Genomic DNA, 13979 nt, shown 5'->3' on the forward strand with positions numbered 1-13979 from the left:
TTTAGATAAAGTAACTACAAATTTTTTAGAAGTTTCATCTTTTTGTATTTAGAAAAACAATCTGCCTGCAGTTGGTTTTGTGTGTGCTTTGATATAAGAATCAAATTCACTCCTCCCCCATTGGTATATCCAATTAGCCCACAATTGGCCCAAAGTAATTTGTTGAAAAATTGCTCTCACTACTCTCCCATGACTTATTTTACTTAATTTCATTTAATGTCCCCTTTTCTGCAATGTAGAAAATGGATGGCAGGGCACTAAAAATGGGGAAATGGGAAAATATTGGGTAAGTTAGGGCAACAGCAAAGATTTGAATCTATAGTTTTAGCAGTGGAGATGGAGACAGTGAGATTCCAAAAATGTTTTGAAGGTTGATGGTTTCTTAACATATTGAATATGGGATTCTGAAGGAAAGAGACAAATCAAGGATGACACTTATTTTTTGGATTAACTGAAAGTCCTGTGTGCCATTTGTGAGTTGGGAAATGTGAGCAATGTTTCATGTGGATTTTAGCTTCATAATGTGGGAATCTTGTTAAAGCTTTTCTATAGAGAAAGAAGGTTATGATTTGCAAAACTTCTAAAATTTATCGATACTTTTAAACATCTAAATTGAAACCAATTACCTCTGTTTTTCCAGGAAAAATTGAGTTTTCTAGAAATTTCAAAGCATTTGATTGCATGAATAGTCCAGTGATAATACTGTAGTACTTAGGAAAACTCATCAGATGCATTTTTAATAATGTAGACAATACTAAATGTTAAGTAAATGTTATTATTTAAGAAGTCTATGTTTTCCACAGATCATTTTATGTTATTTGAATCTACATAATTGAATTATTATAAAGAAAAATTATATGCATAATATTTGGGCTAATTATTTTCATTCATTCTATACATTGCTAAAAGTCACATGGAATTATATACAGATTTTCTTAAATATCTCTGTATTTGATATTATTTTTCATTTTAATTGTTGTTTTTAATTTAATTGCATTTGTGTATATACATACATAAAAGTGTTTTAAAAAAGTGCTTGAGAAAATCATAGAAATTTGAATATTGTTCTCTTTTATTTTGATTATAAAGTGCTTTCCTGTCATGATAATTGACCTTTACTCCTAAAATTCATCCCTGAGATGGTAAATTGGGTCATTCATGTAATAGTAGCTGTTTAAGTTAAGTAGGCCTTTAAGTCTACAATTCTAAATCGCAGCCTGAGTTAAAGGTGCTTTAGAGGAATAAAAAACTATTTCCTCAAAAAAAAAAAAAAAAAGAATGAAGTCACTTTGACCATTTTAGCACTTGAGAAAGTAAAAAACACAAAAAATTTTGACTCTGTGCAACAGAAGCACAAATGTTCCTTTTGTATAAAGCTTTTAAAGGAAATGAATTAGAAAGTAAAGTTCCATCTGTTAACTCATCCTTTACAGTGGTGTATAAAATGGAAGGAATAATATAAGACCAACTATGTTTATAATTCAAGAAAAATAAAAAGGAAGGAAACATGAATTTCAGACTTCAAAAAACTGTGGATACAAAAAGATGACCACTATATATAAATTTGGTGCTCTTTTGGAGAAATCTAATCAAAGAAAGTAGTAATCTGGTCTCTTTAAAAAGAGATCATTATTGTATACTTTGATCACTTTGCCATTCATATACTGAAGTTTTCATAAAAATGATTCTAAGCTAAAACATTCTAGAGATAGTAAAGGTAGGATGAATAACAAATAATATTTTCTTTTAAAATTATGGAAGCTCTCTCTATCCAGTAATATGGAAACTAACTAAAGATATCTTTGTAGCTGTTGGTTTGTTTTCTGTTTTGATATTTATTTATTCTTTGATTCAGTCAAGTTCATTTTTTTATTTATTTTTACAATTTTTTTTAAATGAAACAGAAACTTAAAATTTCTCAGGCTCAATATTTTCTCATTTCAGAGTTTTAAACATGTGAAGCATATAGGTTAAGGATTAATAGAATAATTGGGGCATCAAAATTATAAATATGAATGTTTTCCCTGTAAACTACCAGAGAAGAGTGATACTCATATTCAGTGAACAATTTGCTTTTCAGTTCAGGATAACTGATGATAATACAAATACTTCTATTGTTGGGTGGGCATGTCAAAATGTTCCAGCTTTCCATAGACATATACTTGTTTTATAGAACTAATCTAATATTAAAGTATGGGCTCAATTCATGATTACTGTTAATATATGGTCATCATCCCCATTTTTACAAATATTGATTTGACTTGATAACTCACTCACATAAATGAATTTAACACCCTAACTCTTCTAGGGCAAACATGGCTTCAAAACAGGTGGTCAATTTGGTAACTACATGAAGTCCTTATTCCTGTTTCCAAGAGATTGTGGTACCCTTTCTTGTAACGTTTGAATGTACTTGTCTTTCTTCCTCCATGAAAGCCTTTGTCAATATGAGCTGGCAGACGATGAAAGTATGTGCTCTTCCAGAAGTGGTGTCCCGAAAGTCTTTATCTCAAACGACTGCACAATTCTTGTCTCTCCAGAAGTTCTTTCTCTGGCTGTTTTCTCTTAATCATCAGGAAGATCTTAACTTCTTCTCTTTCTCTTTCATCACCATAGTACTAACTCAGTCATTTGCAACAATCTGGAAGGTACTGGAGACCATTATCCTACATGAAGTATCTAAAGAATGGAAAAACAAACACCACATGTACTCACTATTAAATTGGAACTAATTGATAAGCACATGTGCATAGAGGGAAGTAAAACTCAGTGGAAATCAAGCAGGGTAAGGGGCAAGGAGGGATTGAATGTAAACTTACCTAACAGGCATGATGAGTACTATCTTGATGACAGACACACTTATTAATATAACCATGACTCAAGTGTTATAAAAGCTATCCATGTAACCAAAATGATTTGTATCCCTGTAACATCTTAAAATTTAAAAAAAGAAAAAGAAAAAAAGAATTCTTGCTTATGGTTAATGTCTCTTTTGAGACAACTAGAGAGGAAAGAACAAGCTTATTCTATAACAGTATGAAACACCTACCTATATTTTCATATTTCTAAGGGAGAAACTGCTCGCTCTCACTTAAAATGAAAATAAATATTTTTATCACAACAACACAAAGCAACACAAAAACAACATTAGTCTCCAAGGTTCAGTTTCATAGTGCCCAAAATACAAATATAATAAACCTTTTCTTGAAGATGCTTAGCATGTGATTGTCACTGCACAGAAAGCTCTCAAATCTACATCTTCCTTCTCTCACTTGTGCAAGCATAGACTTTATTACAGAGTTTCCAGTTTCAGGTAAATATCTACATGAGAGTGTTTTGCAAAAACAACATTTTGAGTTAAATATTACAAGAATTTAACAAAATTTTGAGTTAAATATTACAAGAATTTTTAACAAAGATTTAAACAAATTAGCAGGTATACTTTGTATTTTTGGTAGACTGTATTTTCAAAATTGTTTTTGTTTTATAATATAATCTAAATATATATTCTAGAGATACCAATGCTTATTTATCATTTTTGGTATTGCCTAAAAATTGAGGTCAGAACCACATTCTAGGAAACAGTGGTTTTGGTCAATTAAATGGCTCTATAGTAAACTTCAAGTCATGTCTAATTCATTAGTGTTCAAATGATCTTGCAAATACATATACCTCTCAATTTATCAGAAGTTTTATTATACTTACTAAAATGTTTTTAAAAATGTGAATCACTCAATACCCAAGTGATGATGGCTTTAAAATGCATTAGGTAAGCTTTTGCATTGTAGTTACCACTATACTTTTTATTTACATGAATTTACTAGTAAAATCAATTTTGCATTTATTAAATATACATTAAATGTTGCAGGCAGACATAAAGTCCAAGAGTTCATGGAAGAAGCTATCCCAGAATTAAGACAGGCTAAAATAGATCATTGCAGCCAAATTCTCTCATGGATAATTAAGAATGGACAGGGTATAAAGCACACAGTAAAGAAAATCTATATAAGAAGCCATTTCCATTTTAATTAGTTGTTTTCTCTCCTAATGGAAGGAAATAATGATGAAGACAGTAGTGATAATGGTAATAATTATACTATTAATAGCAATTACCATTGAATTGAATGATTACTATGTTCCAGGTTCTAAGTAACCCATTTGACAAATTTTATCTCTTAGTTCTCTATATGTATCTATTATAATCCCCAATTAAGATGAGAGAAATCCATTCTTAGGAATATTCAGACATATTCTCCCTAGGTAATACATTTAGTATACAGCAGAGCTAGGTAGGATTCACACATGGGGTTCTCTCAGTCCAGAGCTCATACTTTTAGTGACCATATGGTAGTGAGTGATGCTAAAATCCAGGATTCTTTTGACAGCTTTTTTGGTGATTTTTGTTACTGTTGTTTGTGATTGTTTCTCTGTAGATAATACCACAGTAATAGTGGTACATCTCTAGCAAAAAAGGACTCATGTTTTAAAGTATTTTTTCAATTACCTCAATGAGATGATGTTTATAAAGATTTCTTATCATTTTATTTTAGTCTTTCAGGAAGATAGTAATCAAAAAATATTTCATAATATCCATATTGATATTTAATCTGTTCTCCTCATACTCACTTATGAGTAGAGTTGGGAATATAGGTCTGGAGTGGCAGATACAATTATTCCAATCAATCCTAACCTACACAGGAGTAACATAAATCTTAAATACATATTCACTAGAGCCTGAATTTCTGTTGAAATTCTTAGAATTTGGTCAATAGCTAGGATATCTGGCAATGTTCCAGTCTTGGTTGCATTTATTTTTAAAATGGTGTGTTTTCCTAAACATACAATGATGTACTATTCATGTAATTTCTACAGTTTAAATAGGTACTATGGCCTATTTCTGGTGCAGTAGGAGTGACCTTTCTAAAACATAAATGTGATTATATTAATCCTCAGCTTAAAATACTTTGATGATTTCCTACTGGTTGTAAAATACAATCCAAGAATTTTAGCATTGAATATGCATCCCTTGGATTAGTCAACAAATACCTGTTGATACCTACTGCATTAGGTGTCGTGGTTTAAGGAGCAAATATTTATTGATTTCACATAAGACCAGAATGACGCTGTTGATAAGCTGGTGTTATGGTTCGTGACAACATGAGACACAATTCTAGGTGCTTTTCATCTTTCAACACTGTTTTACATTGTGCAGTCCTTTGTCCCCATGCTTAGCACTCTCATGGTCGCAAGACAACAGTACTTATCCAGGCTCATGCCTTTACAATAGTCAAAAGAAAAAAAAAGAAAGTGAGGAAAAACCTGTGCCTATATTAGGGAAACAATATAGCAGACTATATTGAAGAATCAATATTATTTCATATTGGCCATTTGTCTATCTTATTTTGAAAAGGTTCTGTTCATGTCTTTTGCTCACTTTTTAATGGGATTGTTTGATTTTTTCTTGCTGATTTGCTTGAGTTCTTTATAAATTCTGGTAATTAGCCCTTTATTGTATGTATAGCAAGAGAATGTTTTCTCCCATTCTGTAGGTTGTCTGTTTGCTCTATTGATTGTTTCCTTGGCTGTACAGAAGCTTTTTAATTTAATCAAGTCCCATTTATTTATTTTTGTTGTTGCTGTGATTGTCATTGGGGTCTTCTTCATAAATTCTTTGCCTAGGCCAATATCTAGAAGAGTTTTTCCAATAATTTTCTAGAATTATTATGGTTTCATGTCTTAAGTTTAAGTCTTTTATCCATCTTAAATTAATTTTTATGAGTGGGGAGTGATATGGGGGGGGATCCTGTTTCAGTCTTTTACATGTGATTACTCAATTTTCCCAGCACCATTTCCTGAATAGGGATTCTTTTTCCCCAGTGTATACTGTTGTCCGCTTTGTCAAAGATCAGATGGCAATATGTGGATGGTTTTATGTCTGGGTTCTGTGTTTTGTTCCATTGGTCTATGTCTCTATTTTTGTGCCAATACTATGTTCTTTTGGTTACCAGATCCTTGTAGTATAGTTTGAAGTCCTGTAAAGTTACACCTCCAGATTTTTTCCTTTTGCTTAAGGCTCAATATCATCAATCATCAGGGAAATGCAAATCAAAACAACAATGAGATATCATCTAACCCAAGAGAGAATGGCTTTTATCAAAAAGCCCCAAAATAATAGATGCTGGAGTGGATGCAGAGAGAAAGGAATGCTTATACACTGTTAGTGGGACTGCAAACTCATGCAGCCTCTATGGAAAATATTAATGATATGGAGATTCCTCAAAGAACTAAAAGTAGACCTACCATTTGATCCAGCAATCCCACTCCTGTGTATTTATCCAAAGGAAAAAAAAAAAGTCATTTTATCAAAAGGACACCTACCCTCAAATGTTTATAGCAGCACAATTCACTATCGCAAAGGTGTGGAATTAACCCAAGTGCCCATCAATTCATGAGTGAATTAATAAAATATGCTATATGTATACCATGGAGTAATATTCAGCCACAAAAAATGAATTAATACCTTTTGAAACAATTTGGATGGAACTGGAGACCATTATCCTAAGTGAAATATCTAAAGATTGGAAAAACAAACACCACATATACTCACTATTAAATTGGAACTAACTGAACAGCACTCAGATGCACAAAAGGAAGGAAACTCAATGGAATTAAACAGTTGGGAGGGGGAGGAAGGGATGAGTAAAATCATACCTAATGAGTAGAATGTACACTAACTGGGTGATAGGTACACTTATAACTTTGTCTCAAGCAGTACAAAAGCAATCCACGTAGCCAAAACATGTGCACTCCTGCAATATTCTGAAATTAAAAAAAGATTACTTCACTTGCCATCTCTAAATCTAAGGAGTCTGGAAAATACATTTTAGCTAGACACCCTGGGAACCAAAAAGTAATGATGTTCTATCTGTAATGAATATTAGGAAAACAGATACTAGGTTGGCATCTAGCAGTGCCTACCTGATAGCAAAAAAATATGTTGACCATTGAGCTTCCAAATGATTACAACTACCTCTGCCTAGAATATTTTCTAGCCTGTCCCAATAATTGTATCTCTTGTCCTGCCTTGCCACTATATTTAGTCTGTACCTCAATGTAACTGAACAACTGATTCCCTGAATGTTCCATATACTTTCCTTATTGTCTTGCCTTCACAATTGTTATAATTTGACTTACAATACTGCCTTATTTATTTATTTGTTTTTTATTTATTTTTGAGATAAGGTCTTGCTCTGTCACCTGGGCTAGAGTGCAGTGGCATCATCATAGCTCACTGCAGCCTCAAACTCCCGAGCTCAAATGATCCTCCTGTTCAGCCTCCAAAACAGCTGGGACTATAGGTGTGTGCCACTATGCCTGGCTAATTTTTTGGTAGAGACAGGATCTCGCTCATGCTTAGGCTGGTGTCAAACTTCTGGCCTCAAGTCATCCTCCTGCCTCAGCCTCTCAGAGTGCTAGGATTACAGCATGAGCCACCGTACCCAGCCAGTGCCTTCTTCTTGATATGCCTGCTGAGCTTCTCCATTTCAAGCATCTTCTCCTCTTTCAAGCATTCTCATATTCTTTTTCTTAAATGCTCAATACAAATTCTATTCATCTGTATCACATTACACTGTGAACATTCATATATATTTACATTCTTATGAGCAAGTGATTTATATTAATCACTGGAAATTTAGAATATATTCAAATTGTGGCCACAGGAAAGGATTGATAAAACTTGCTTTCAAATGTTTAAGTATTAATAATATGTGACCCCCCCAAAAAAGAAAAGTTATGTAAGGATGTACAATTCATTGCTGGAGGTTTAATCTTAATGAAAAGAAAATCTTTTACTCGGCTAAATTATTTACTCTTCAGTCATCATAGAAGAGGTAAATAGTGGAAATTTGAATATATAATCCTTTAGATGTTGTCACACATTGTCAATGATGATATGAATTAATTACCAAATTATGTTGTATAACTTTCTATATTTTGAATATATCACTCTATAAATAACATTAGTTTAACACTGTTTAACACTTTTATGCACTACCTTACTTGATCTTAAAAACAATCATTTAAGGTAGATATGATAAACATCATTATACTTCTTTTATAGATTAGGAATGTGTGTGTTTCAGAGAAGTTCATGGATGTGCCAAAGGCCACACAGTTACTTAGTGGCAAATTGGAAGTTAAATGTAGATCATTTGATTCCAAATTCAATGTTTTGTTTATTATATAATTCTGACTCTTGTTATAAATATTTTAATTTTATTGTGAAATTTTCTCTCCTGGGTGTTTTGTGTTCATATTTTTATTACTAATACACATTTATAAATCAACAACAATTAGTTGTTGAGTTATAATTATTTTTAAATGTTACATAAACCGTAAGCATTGTGAATATATTATAATTTATTTTCTATGGATCACTCATTATTGGAGGTCAAAATTACTCAGTTCTTAGTACAGTAACCAACTTGTTCTGGTTTGCACAGGACTTTCCTTCTTTTAAACCCAAATGTCCATGTCCTAGGAAGCTCTCAGTCCTGAGCAAATTAGGACTTTTGGTCACTGGTTGATATTATGGGAAACATAAAATGTTAATTTAAGTCCTGTAGGCTTAGTTGTTAATTAGTTAGAATTACAAAATGCCTCAGTAGCAATTTAATAAGGAATCTTGAAAGAATGAGTACTCATTGACACAGTTTAACAAAGAGGCAACTAGTCATGTGTCATTAGACACATAAAGTTCAACAAATCTTTATATTCTAGGAGTTGTATTTTAACATAAAATCAGTTAATTTTATGTATCTTCTGTATCAAAGTATCATTGAATTAGGTTTGCGCTTATATTTATGTACACAAAGAACAAAAAAGGTGTTTCTATAATTTTGAAAGAATTGTTATAAGTACCATTGACTTTAACCCTGAGAATAAACGTATTTGGATTTAAGAGTTTTTGAATGAAACAGTCTCTGTTCACTTAAAGGGTAAACTGTATTCAATACAGGAAATAAATTTTACTCATTATGTTGAAACAATAAAGCATCTTTGCTTCATTTATGGAGTAATTATTTTCACCATAATAATGCAAAAGGACAAGAAAGAATTATAAAATAAAGCGCAGAGATAAAAATAAAAATATTTTTCATTACAATAAATTGACTGCAAACATTTTTAATAACACATACTGAAAAGGGGACTTCTACTTCTGGATAAGATGCAATAGGTCACATGAAACAGTGCTCCCTCTACAACATCTAGAAAAATAGTTTTAAAGGTGTTGAATAGCTATGTAAGCCACAGGAATATAGTAAACTCAAATTCCAAAGAGGAGAAAACCCTAAAGTAGAGATGGCCACCATTCTCTTCTTGGATTCAGTAACTGATTTTGTAGGGAGGCTAGGTAACAGGCCTGACCCAGGAAGACCCCAAGAAGTAGAAACCAACAGAAGAGTGGTGGTTGAATTAAGGTAAATTCTTGAATGACGGGTTGAAAACTACAGAACCCTCAAAGAGCTCTTTATCCATGGAATAGTTTCAGAGTTCTGGAGCTGCAATGGAGGTAGGGATTAAAGATACACACTTCTAAACTGTGAATTAAAATAAACCTCTCTCATGATTCCTATGAAAAAAGTCCTGATGGAGTTCAGGAGCCCGTCTCAAAAACATGGCCAGTTTCCCCTCAAAACATTTGCTGAATATCAAATATATTGGATACAGCAAAGAAAAAGAGCTAAGGTGAGAATTGAATTTCTTGTAGACTTCTGGGACTAAGATGTAGAGGACCACCAGTTTCTTAATGAAAGCCATGGGAAGGCCACACACCTGGCCCCACGATGAACCAGAGATGGTTCATCTGCATCCCAGGCTATCTCTAGCTTAACTGTGGATTGATGGATGATACTAATACTTACTCATAAGTAATGGTTACTCATAATCTGGCTAACACAGAGAAAGGGGAAATCATTCTGGAAAAATAAACCATTTTCTGGATCTATACAGTTGTTTTATGCATAATAACCTAAATACAATTAAAAAAATTTATAAACAATTTGAAGATAAAGGAAAATGTGACTAGACAGAAATAAAGAACACTAAAAAAAATAAATATTTGGGTAAATGTAAAAGAACAGAGACTGTTTCAAATAGCAAAAAAATATTAGCACTGCTGCTACTGACCAAAAATAAATAAATAAATAAATAAATAAAATGAAATAGTAAAAACAATAATATCTTGTGGGTTTTAAAATATATGCAAAAATAAAAGACATGACCAGAAAATGTATGGATTATGGGAGGGTGCAAATAGAGTTTTAGATTTTCAGCAGCACATCCTTTAGTAAATTTTTAACTAATAAAAGACCTTCTGGTTATAGCCCTTCTGAATCCATTCATGATCATCATTTATTGATTTTATCCTTATAATTACTTAATAGTTAAGCAAGGTATAATAATTCCCTTTGATCTTTACAAACATTATTCTAGTCTTTTAATCAGAAAAATCTGATCCTCATGCAATTTCTTCATGCTGTAGATAACTTCATTCTTTAATTGTAAAATTTTTATGAATTTCTTTTTATCCTGTGCATTCTTTACCCTTAGTTCCTATATAGCCATATCCTATATAGCTTTAGTTACTATATTTTTGGGGGATCAAAAGGCAATTTATTTAGATTAGATTAATTATACTATTAATAAGTGTATATATTGATTTGGAGATAATTTATATGTCATGGCATTATTTCTTCATGTCCAAGAATAAGGGATGACTTCTGTGTAGATGTTTATTTGTCTTTCAATAATGTGCTCTCAACTTCTTCATGTATATTCTTTTCCTTATTAAATTTATTAATGTTATTAATATTTATTAATATAAGGTTGCTTGACTTTTTTGTTATTTTAAATAGGTTAATTTTCTTATTTCTTTTTCTGGGTGTTTATTGCTAAATTCAAGACAGTCTACTGATTTTTTAATCAGAATTTTTATGTCAAGTCACTTTATCCAGTTGTTTATTTCAGTATTTTGGAGGGAAACATGGGGATTGTAGATATAAATCATATCATCCACAAGAAAAATAATTTTATCTCTTTTCCCAATATTTATATTGTTTATTCATTTCTTGTGTTTTTATATAACTAAATACTCAAGTAAATGTACAGGATATGGTGAGAGTTGTGCTCCAATTGCCTTTCTTATTTTAAATGGTTTTACAATTTTGTCCTGTAGGATAATGTTTGTTCAAAATGTTGGTAAATTGTTTTGCTTAGTTTTTCTTATATTCCTATCATGCCCATAGTTTTCACTGGTAATGAATTTTGATATTGCCAAATGCTTTATTAGGATCTACCCATAGAATTTATCCTTTTATTTCATCTTCAAATGCGTGAAGCTTAAAACAATTTTTTGAAAAAATTTCTAATATTAAATCACACTTTGATTAATGGAATAAATCCTCCTTAGTAATTATACATTACATTTTATTACTCAAAAAACATATAGTGAAAAGTTAACATTCCATTATACAATGCTATTATCTTAGGCTACATATCATTCTGATGCATTTCTTGCTTCCATTTATTAATACTTTATTTAGGATATTTGTGTTTGTATTCATAAATAATTTTTCTCTCCACTCTGTTCCTCTGTCCCTGATCTGTCTCTCTCTGTCTACCTCTCTTTGTCTCTTTCTATGTGTCTCTCTGCATCTTTCTGTTTCTATGACTCTCTTTTTCTCTCTGTCTGTCTCTCTCTATATATTATTTCCCTTTGGGGACTGGAAACAAATCAACCTGGCTGTATAAAATAAACTGGATAATTCTTTATCTCTTTTTATAGCTTGAAATATTTATATAAAATTGAAATCAAGTTATCTAATGTAAAACTAATCTATCTAATCTAAAACTTAGCTAGACCAGGTCCTTTTTTCAACAGTGTAGCCTTTAAAAACACAGCCTGTTCCTTCTGTTGTAATTGATTGTTTCAAGTTGTCTAATATTTTCATCAATTTTAGTAATTTGCATTTGTTAGAAATCATCTAGTCCTTGAGGTTTTGCAAATGGGTTCTATAAAAGTTTAATGTGGGATAATGTTTAATGCTTTTGATTTCTCCAATATATTTTGTTATTCCTTTCTCACTCCTATTGATGTATATGTTTACTTTCTTCTTTTTTAATGAATTTTATTAAACTTTTAAAATATGAGATGAATTCTGAATTTTGTGTACTGCCTATTTTTTTCTTTGTATTAACTTTCATTCTATTTTTATCAAGTTCATCTTTTTATTCCTTTTAGGTTGATGTTGTTCAATTGTGGTATTCATTTTATAATTGCTTAAATTGGTCATTCATTTGCAAAAAATAATGATGGAATATAGACCTATAAATCTTTTTTTAGTATATAAACTTTATCCTATAGGTGTTGATATGAAGCATTCTCATATTTATTGTTTTCTGTATAGTTTTTAATTTCCCTTTGGATTTTCTTGTACTTCCCATGGTACTCTAGAACTATGTTTCTGAATTTAAAATTAGTTAGGATTTTTCAGTCCTCAGATTATTTATTAATATTTGTATTTTTTTGAATGATGACTAAAAATTGTAACTAAAAATGTTCAACTTGATGGCATTGTAAAGATATATTTTATGAATTTATTTATGAGTTCCACTACATGAGCTATTTTGTAAATTTTCCACATACATAAAAATGATATGCATTCTGTATGAGATATCCATGATTCTATGTGTTCCCATAAATTGATTTTATCAATTGTATTTTGTTCTGTGTTGATACTGTCTTTTGCATTACTCAAACTTTAAAGAGATTACTGAAACCTATAATTATAAATGTATTTTTTTAGTTTTCCTTGAATTTCCAAGGTTTTGTTTTATTTAGCTGTTATTTGCTTTATAAAGATTTTTAACTACTTTATCATTCACATAATTTTGAATCATGGAAAAATAATCCTATCTGTTCTCCTTAATGCTTTGGTCTTAATTTCTAGCATGTGTAATATGTTTCCTTCTCATTGTTGCTATGGGCATTTGGCCAATACCCTCTTGCTCATTGTATTTAATTCCAGTCTCCTTTTTTCTTCATGTAGCAATTTTCCTGCTGTTGTTAAGAGGATATAACTCAGTAGTATTTTTTTGACCCACCTAAACACCTACTTGCTTAAAATGGAAGAATTTAATGTATTCATATTCAGTGTTGTGATAGACAATTATATTTCTTTCTTCTCCCATTTTTTTTGTTTACTTTGTTGGTTGCTCATTTCTGTTTCTCCATATTTTTGCCAATTTGGTAACAGTTTATCAATATTTTTCTCTTGTTTTTTTTATTTCAAAATACTAAGGGAATGCAAATTTTTGGTTACATGGATCACTTTTGTAATGCTTGAGTCACAGCTAGAGGTGTGCCTATCATCCAAAGAGGGTTCATTGTACATGTTAGGTACATTTTTGCCCAGCTCTTCCTCCCCCTGGACCTACTTATTTCCATGAAGTTTTACTTCCTTGTATAAACATGTTGCTCATTGGTTAGTTCCAATTTAATAGCAAGCACATATGGTGTTTGTTTTTCCATTCTTTAGATAATTCACTTAGGATAATTGTCTCTAGTTCCATCCAAATCGTTGCAAAAGGCATTAATTCATGGTTTTTTATGGCTGAGTGGTACTCCATGTTATACATATGACACCACGTTTTGTTAATCCGCTCATGAATTGATGGGCACTTGGGTTGATAACACATCTTTGCAATTGTGAATTGTGCTACAATAAACATTTGAGTGTAGTTGTCCTTTTGATAAAATGACTTATTTTCCTTTGGTTAGACACCCAGTAGTGGGACTGTTGGATCTAATGGTAGGTCTACTTTTAATTCTTTGAGGAATCTCCATACTGTTTTCCATTTAGGTTGTACTAATTTTCAGTCCCACCAACAGCGTATAAGCATACCTTTCTCTCTGC

Source organism: Lemur catta, chromosome 4 (genome assembly GCF_020740605.2).
Source record: "Lemur catta isolate mLemCat1 chromosome 4, mLemCat1.pri, whole genome shotgun sequence".
Taxonomy (NCBI): Eukaryota; Metazoa; Chordata; class Mammalia; order Primates; family Lemuridae; genus Lemur; species Lemur catta.